We start from the raw sequence: 8,990 nt of genomic DNA, 5'->3' as shown, positions 1-8,990 counted from the left end.
CAGTGGGCCTCACACAATCTACAAGTGTCCAGTGTCCAAAAGTGTACGCAGAGATTCAAAATCTCGATTATCCTCTCGTCACTTTGGTCACAGGCAGCTGTGCCATCGAGCGTGTCACATAGCGCTCAGATATCAGTGGGCCTCACACAATCCACAAGTGTCCAGTGTCCAAAAGTGTACGCAGAGATTCAAAATCTCCATTATCCTCTCGTCACTTTGGTCACAGGCAGCTGTGCCATCGAGCGTGTCACATAGCGCTCAGATATCAGTGGGCCTCACACAATCCACAAGTGTCCAGTGTCCAAAAGTGTACGCAGAGATTCAAAATCTCCATTATCCTCTCGTCATTTTGGTCACAGGCAGCTGTGCCATCGAGCGTGTCACATAGCGCTCAGATATCAGTGGGCCTCACACAATCCACAAGTGTCCAGTGTCCAAAAGTGTACGCAGAGATTCAAAATCTCCATTATCCTCTCGTCACTTTGGTCACAGGCAGCTGTGCCATCGAGCGTGTCACATAGCGCTCAGATATCAGTGGGCCTCACACAATCTACAAGTGTCCAGTGTCCAAAAGTGTACGCAGAGATTCAAAATCTCCATTATCCTCCCGTCACTTTGGTCACAGGCAGCTGTGCCATCGAGCGTGTCACATAGCGCTCAGATATCAGTGGGCCTCACACAATCTACAAGTGTCCAGTGTCCAAAAGTGTACGCAGAGATTCAAAATCTCCATTATCCTCTCGTCACTATGGTCACAGGCAGCTGTGCCATCGAGCGTGTCACATATCGCTCAGATATCAGTGGGCCTCACACAATCCACAAGTGTCCAGTGTCCAAAATTGTACGCAGAGATTCAAAATCTCCATTATCCTCTCGTCACTTTGGTCACAGGCAGCTGTGCCATCGAGCGTGTCACATAGCGCTCAGATATCAGTGGGCCTCACACAATCCACAAGTGTCCAGTGTCCAAAAGTGTACGCAGAGATTCAAAATCTCCATTATCCTCTCGTCACTTTGGTCACAGGCAGCTGTGCCATCGAGCGTGTCACATAGCGCTCAGATATCAGTGGACCTCACACAATCTACAAGTGTCCAGTGTCCAAAAGTGTACGCAGAGATTCAAAATCTCCATTATCCTCTCGTCACTTTGGTCACAGGCAGCTGTGCCATCGAGCGTGTCACATAGCGCTCAGATATCAGTGGGCCTCACACAATCCACAAGTGTCCAGTGTCCAAAAGTGTACGCAGAGATTCAAAATCTCCATTATCCTCTCGTCACTTTGGTCACAGGCAGCTGTGCCATCGAGCGTGTCACATAGCGCTCAGATATCAGTGGGCCTCACACAATCTACAAGTGTCCAGTGTCCAAAAGTGTACGCAGAGATTCAAAATCTCGATTATCCTCTCGTCACTTTGGTCACAGGCAGCTGTGCCATCGAGCGTGTCACATAGCGCTCAGATATCAGTGGGCCTCACACAATCCACAAGTGTCCAGTGTCCAAAAGTGTACGCAGAGATTCAAAATCTCCATTATCCTCTCGTCACTTTGGTCACAGGCAGCTGTGCCATCGAGCGTGTCACATAGCGCTCAGATATCAGTGGGCCTCACACAATCCACAAGTGTCCAGTGTCCAAAAGTGTACGCAGAGATTCAAAATCTCCATTATCCTCTCGTCACTTTGGTCACAGGCAGCTGTGCCATCGAGCGTGTCACATAGCGCTCAGATATCAGTGGGCCTCACACAATCTACAAGTGTCCAGTGTCCAAAAGTGTACGCAGAGATTCAAAATCTCCATTATCCTCTCGTCACTTTGGTCACAGGCAGCTGTGCCATCGAGCGTGTCACATAGCGCTCAGATATCAGTGGGCCTCACACAATCTACAAGTGTCCAGTGTCCAAAAGTGTACGCAGAGATTCAAAATCTCCATTATCCTCTCGTCACTTTGGTCACAGGCAGCTGTGCCATCGAGCGTGTCACATAGCGCTCAGATATCAGTGGGCCTCACACAATCTACAAGTGTCCAGTGTCCAAAAGTGTACGCAGAGATTCAAAATCTCCATTATCCTCTCGTCACTTTGGTCACAGGCAGCTGTGCCATCGAGCGTGTCACATAGCGCTCAGATATCAGTGGGCCTCACACAATCTACAAGTGTCCAGTGTCCAAAAGTGTACGCAGAGATTCAAAATCTCCATTATCCTCTCGTCACTTTGGTCACAGGCAGCTGTGCCATCGAGCGTGTCACATAGCGCTCAGATATCAGTGGGCCTCACACAATCTACAAGTGTCCAGTGTCCAAAAGTGTACGCAGAGATTCAAAATCTCCATTATCCTCTCGTCACTATGGTCACAGGCAGCTGTGCCATCGAGCGTGTCACATAGCGCTCAGATATCAGTGGGCCTCACACAATCCACAAGTGTCCAGTGTCCAAAATTGTACGCAGAGATTCAAAATCTCCATTATCCTCTCGTCACTTTGGTCACAGGCAGCTGTGCCATCGAGCGTGTCACATAGCGCTCAGATATCAGTGGGCCTCACACAATCCACAAGTGTCCAGTGTCCAAAAGTGTACGCAGAGATTCAAAATCTCCATTATCCTCTCATCACTTTGGTCACAGGCAGCTGTGCCATCGAGCGTGTCACATAGCGCTCAGATATCAGTGGACCTCACACAATCTACAAGTGTCCAGTGTCCAAAAGTGTACGCAGAGATTCAAAATCTCCATTATCCTCTCGTCACTTTGGTCACAGGCAGCTGTGCCATCGAGCGTGTCACATAGCGCTCAGATATCAGTGGGCCTCACACAATCCACAAGTGTCCAGTGTCCAAAAGTGTACGCAGAGATTCAAAATCTCGATTATCCTCTCGTCACTTTGGTCACAGGCAGCAGTGCCATCGAGCGTGTCACATAGCGCTCAGATATCAGTGGGCCTCACACAATCCACAAGTGTCCAGTGTCCAAAAGTGTACGCAGAGATTCAAAATCTCCATTATCCTCTCGTCACTTTGGTCACAGGCAGCTGTGCCATCGAGCGTGTCACATAGCGCTCAGATATCAGTGGGCCTCACACAATCTACAAGTGTCCAGTGTCCAAAAGTGTACGCAGAGATTCAAAATCTCCATTATCCTCTCGTCACTTTGGTCACAGGCAGCTGTGCCATCGAGCGTGTCACATAGCGCTCAGATATCAGTGGGCCTCACACAATCTACAAGTGTCCAGTGTCCAAAAGTGTACGCAGAGATTCAAAATCTCCATTATCCTCTCGTCACTATGGTCACAGGCAGCTGTGCCATCGAGCGTGTCACATAGCGCTCAGATATCAGTGGGCCTCACACAATCCACAAGTGTCCAGTGTCCAAAATTGTACGCAGAGATTCAAAATCTCCATTATCCTCTCGTCACTTTGGTCACAGGCAGCTGTGCCATCGAGCGTGTCACATAGCGCTCAGATATCAGTGGGCCTCACACAATCCACAAGTGTCCAGTGTCCAAAAGTGTACGCAGAGATTCAAAATCTCCATTATCCTCTCGTCACTTTGGTCACAGGCAGCTGTGCCATCGAGCGTGTCACATAGCGCTCAGATATCAGTGGGCCTCACACAATCCACAAGTGTCCAGTGTCCAAAAGTGTACGCAGAGATTCAAAATCTCCATTATCCTCTCGTCATTTTGGTCACAGGCAGCTGTGCCATCGAGCGTGTCACATAGCGCTCAGATATCAGTGGGCCTCACACAATCCACAAGTGTCCAGTGTCCAAAAGTGTACGCAGAGATTCAAAATCTCCATTATCCTCTCGTCACTTTGGTCACAGGCAGCTGTGCCATCGAGCGTGTCACATAGCGCTCAGATATCAGTGGGCCTCACACAATCTACAAGTGTCCAGTGTCCAAAAGTGTACGCAGAGATTCAAAATCTCCATTATCCTCCCGTCACTTTGGTCACAGGCAGCTGTGCCATCGAGCGTGTCACATAGCGCTCAGATATCAGTGGGCCTCACACAATCTACAAGTGTCCAGTGTCCAAAAGTGTACGCAGAGATTCAAAATCTCCATTATCCTCTCGTCACTATGGTCACAGGCAGCTGTGCCATCGAGCGTGTCACATAGCGCTCAGATATCAGTGGGCCTCACACAATCCACAAGTGTCCAGTGTCCAAAATTGTACGCAGAGATTCAAAATCTCCATTATCCTCTCGTCACTTTGGTCACAGGCAGCTGTGCCATCGAGCGTGTCACATAGCGCTCAGATATCAGTGGGCCTCACACAATCCACAAGTGTCCAGTGTCCAAAAGTGTACGCAGAGATTCAAAATCTCCATTATCCTCTCGTCACTTTGGTCACAGGCAGCTGTGCCATCGAGCGTGTCACATAGCGCTCAGATATCAGTGGACCTCACACAATCTACAAGTGTCCAGTGTCCAAAAGTGTACGCAGAGATTCAAAATCTCCATTATCCTCTCGTCACTTTGGTCACAGGCAGCTGTGCCATCGAGCGTGTCACATAGCGCTCAGATATCAGTGGGCCTCACACAATCCACAAGTGTCCAGTGTCCAAAAGTGTACGCAGAGATTCAAAATCTCCATTATCCTCTCGTCACTTTGGTCACAGGCAGCTGTGCCATCGAGCGTGTCACATAGCGCTCAGATATCAGTGGGCCTCACACAATCTACAAGTGTCCAGTGTCCAAAAGTGTACGCAGAGATTCAAAATCTCGATTATCCTCTCGTCACTTTGGTCACAGGCAGCTGTGCCATCGAGCGTGTCACATAGCGCTCAGATATCAGTGGGCCTCACACAATCCACAAGTGTCCAGTGTCCAAAAGTGTACGCAGAGATTCAAAATCTCCATTATCCTCTCGTCACTTTGGTCACAGGCAGCTGTGCCATCGAGCGTGTCACATAGCGCTCAGATATCAGTGGGCCTCACACAATCCACAAGTGTCCAGTGTCCAAAAGTGTACGCAGAGATTCAAAATCTCCATTATCCTCTCGTCACTTTGGTCACAGGCAGCTGTGCCATCGAGCGTGTCACATAGCGCTCAGATATCAGTGGGCCTCACACAATCTACAAGTGTCCAGTGTCCAAAAGTGTACGCAGAGATTCAAAATCTCCATTATCCTCTCGTCACTTTGGTCACAGGCAGCTGTGCCATCGAGCGTGTCACATAGCGCTCAGATATCAGTGGGCCTCACACAATCTACAAGTGTCCAGTGTCCAAAAGTGTACGCAGAGATTCAAAATCTCCATTATCCTCTCGTCACTTTGGTCACAGGCAGCTGTGCCATCGAGCGTGTCACATAGCGCTCAGATATCAGTGGGCCTCACACAATCTACAAGTGTCCAGTGTCCAAAAGTGTACGCAGAGATTCAAAATCTCCATTATCCTCTCGTCACTTTGGTCACAGGCAGCTGTGCCATCGAGCGTGTCACATAGCGCTCAGATATCAGTGGGCCTCACACAATCTACAAGTGTCCAGTGTCCAAAAGTGTACGCAGAGATTCAAAATCTCCATTATCCTCTCGTCACTTTGGTCACAGGCAGCTGTGCCATCGAGCGTGTCACATAGCGCTCAGATATCAGTGGGCCTCACACAATCTACAAGTGTCCAGTGTCCAAAAGTGTACGCAGAGATTCAAAATCTCCATTATCCTCTCGTCACTATGGTCACAGGCAGCTGTGCCATCGAGCGTGTCACATAGCGCTCAGATATCAGTGGGCCTCACACAATCCACAAGTGTCCAGTGTCCAAAATTGTACGCAGAGATTCAAAATCTCCATTATCCTCTCGTCACTTTGCTCACAGGCAGCTGTGCCATCGAGCGTGTCACATAGCGCTCAGATATCAGTGGGCCTCACACAATCCACAAGTGTCCAGTGTCCAAAAGTGTACGCAGAGATTCAAAATCTCCATTATCCTCTCATCACTTTGGTCACAGGCAGCTGTGCCATCGAGCGTGTCACATAGCGCTCAGATATCAGTGGACCTCACACAATCTACAAGTGTCCAGTGTCCAAAAGTGTACGCAGAGATTCAAAATCTCCATTATCCTCTCGTCACTTTGGTCACAGGCAGCTGTGCCATCGAGCGTGTCACATAGCGCTCAGATATCAGTGGGCCTCACACAATCCACAAGTGTCCAGTGTCCAAAAGTGTACGCAGAGATTCAAAATCTCCATTATCCTCTCGTCACTTTGGTCACAGGCAGCTGTGCCATCGAGCGTGTCACATAGCGCTCAGATATCAGTGGGCCTCACACAATCTACAAGTGTCCAGTGTCCAAAAGTGTACGCAGAGATTCAAAATCTCGATTATCCTCTCGTCACTTTGGTCACAGGCAGCTGTGCCATCGAGCGTGTCACATAGCGCTCAGATATCAGTGGGCCTCACACAATCCACAAGTGTCCAGTGTCCAAAAGTGTACGCAGAGATTCAAAATCTCCATTATCCTCTCGTCACTTTGGTCACAGGCAGCTGTGCCATCGAGCGTGTCACATAGCGCTCAGATATCAGTGGGCCTCACACAATCCACAAGTGTCCAGTGTCCAAAAGTGTACGCAGAGATTCAAAATCTCCATTATCCTCTCGTCACTTTGGTCACAGGCAGCTGTGCCATCGAGCGTGTCACATAGCGCTCAGATATCAGTGGACCTCACACAATCTACAAGTGTCCAGTGTCCAAAAGTGTACGCAGAGATTCAAAATCTCCATTATCCTCTCGTCACTTTGGTCACAGGCAGCTGTGCCATCGAGCGTGTCACATAGCGCTCAGATATCAGTGGGCCTCACACAATCTACAAGTGTCCAGTGTCCAAAAGTGTACGCAGAGATTCAAAATCTCCATTATCCTCTCGTCACTTTGGTCACAGGCAGCTGTGCCATCGAGCGTGTCACATAGCGCTCAGATATCAGTGGGCCTCACACAATCTACAAGTGTCCAGTGTCCAAAAGTGTACGCAGAGATTCAAAATCTCCATTATCCTCTCGTCACTTTGGTCACAGGCAGCTGTGCCATCGAGCGTGTCACATAGCGCTCAGATATCAGTGGGCCTCACACAATCTACAAGTGTCCAGTGTCCAAAAGTGTACGCAGAGATTCAAAATCTCCATTATCCTCTCGTCACTTTGGTCACAGGCAGCTGTGCCATCGAGCGTGTCACATAGCGCTCAGATATCAGTGGGCCTCACACAATCTACAAGTGTCCAGTGTCCAAAAGTGTACGCAGAGATTCAAAATCTCCATTATCCTCTCGTCACTATGGTCACAGGCAGCTGTGCCATCGAGCGTGTCACATAGCGCTCAGATATCAGTGGGCCTCACACAATCCACAAGTGTCCAGTGTCCAAAATTGTACGCAGAGATTCAAAATCTCCATTATCCTCTCGTCACTTTGGTCACAGGCAGCTGTGCCATCGAGCGTGTCACATAGCGCTCAGATATCAGTGGGCCTCACACAATCCACAAGTGTCCAGTGTCCAAAAGTGTACGCAGAGATTCAAAATCTCCATTATCCTCTCGTCACTTTGGTCACAGGCAGCTGTGCCATCGAGCGTGTCACATAGCGCTCAGATATCAGTGGACCTCACACAATCTACAAGTGTCCAGTGTCCAAAAGTGTACGCAGAGATTCAAAATCTCCATTATCCTCTCGTCACTTTGGTCACAGGCAGCTGTGCCATCGAGCGTGTCACATAGCGCTCAGATATCAGTGGGCCTCACACAATCCACAAGTGTCCAGTGTCCAAAAGTGTACGCAGAGATTCAAAATCTCCATTATCCTCTCGTCACTTTGGTCACAGGCAGCTGTGCCATCGAGCGTGTCACATAGCGCTCAGATATCAGTGGGCCTCACACAATCTACAAGTGTCCAGTGTCCAAAAGTGTACGCAGAGATTCAAAATCTCGATTATCCTCTCGTCACTTTGGTCACAGGCAGCTGTGCCATCGAGCGTGTCACATAGCGCTCAGATATCAGTGGGCCTCACACAATCCACAAGTGTCCAGTGTCCAAAAGTGTACGCAGAGATTCAAAATCTCCATTATCCTCTTGTCACTTTGGTCACAGGCAGCTGTGCCATCGAGCGTGTCACATAGCGCTCAGATATCAGTGGGCCTCACACAATCCACAAGTGTCCAGTGTCCAAAAGTGTACGCAGAGATTCAAAATCTCCATTATCCTCTCGTCATTTTGGTCACAGGCAGCTGTGCCATCGAGCGTGTCACATAGCGCTCAGATATCAGTGGGCCTCACACAATCCACAAGTGTCCAGTGTCCAAAAGTGTACGCAGAGATTCAAAATCTCCATTATCCTCTCGTCACTTTGGTCACAGGCAGCTGTGCCATCGAGCGTGTCACATAGCGCTCAGATATCAGTGGGCCTCACACAATCTACAAGTGTCCAGTGTCCAAAAGTGTACGCAGAGATTCAAAATCTCCATTATCCTCTCGTCACTTTGGTCACAGGCAGCTGTGCCATCGAGCGTGTCACATAGCGCTCAGATATCAGTGGGCCTCACACAATCTACAAGTGTCCAGTGTCCAAAAGTGTACGCAGAGATTCAAAATCTCCATTATCCTCTCGTCACTATGGTCACAGGCAGCTGTGCCATCGAGCGTGTCACATAGCGCTCAGATATCAGTGGGCCTCACACAATCCACAAGTGTCCAGTGTCCAAAATTGTACGCAGAGATTCAAAATCTCCATTATCCTCTCGTCACTTTGGTCACAGGCAGCTGTGCCATCGAGCGTGTCACATAGCGCTCAGATATCAGTGGGCCTCACACAATCCACAAGTGTCCAGTGTCCAAAAGTGTACGCAGAGATTCAAAATCTCCATTATCCTCTCGTCACTTTGGTCACAGGCAGCTGTGCCATCGAGCGTGTCACATAGCGCTCAGATATCAGTGGACCTCACACAATCTACAAGTGTCCAGTGTCCAAAAGTGTACGCAGAGATTCAAAATCTCCATTATCCTCTCGT

This window comes from Dendrobates tinctorius, unplaced genomic scaffold, assembly GCF_039654945.1.
Source record: "Dendrobates tinctorius isolate UK_male_01 unplaced genomic scaffold, ASM3965494v1 ptg000034l, whole genome shotgun sequence".
In the NCBI taxonomy this organism is placed as follows: Eukaryota; Metazoa; Chordata; class Amphibia; order Anura; family Dendrobatidae; genus Dendrobates; species Dendrobates tinctorius.
Note: the sequence above shows the minus strand (reverse complement) of the source record.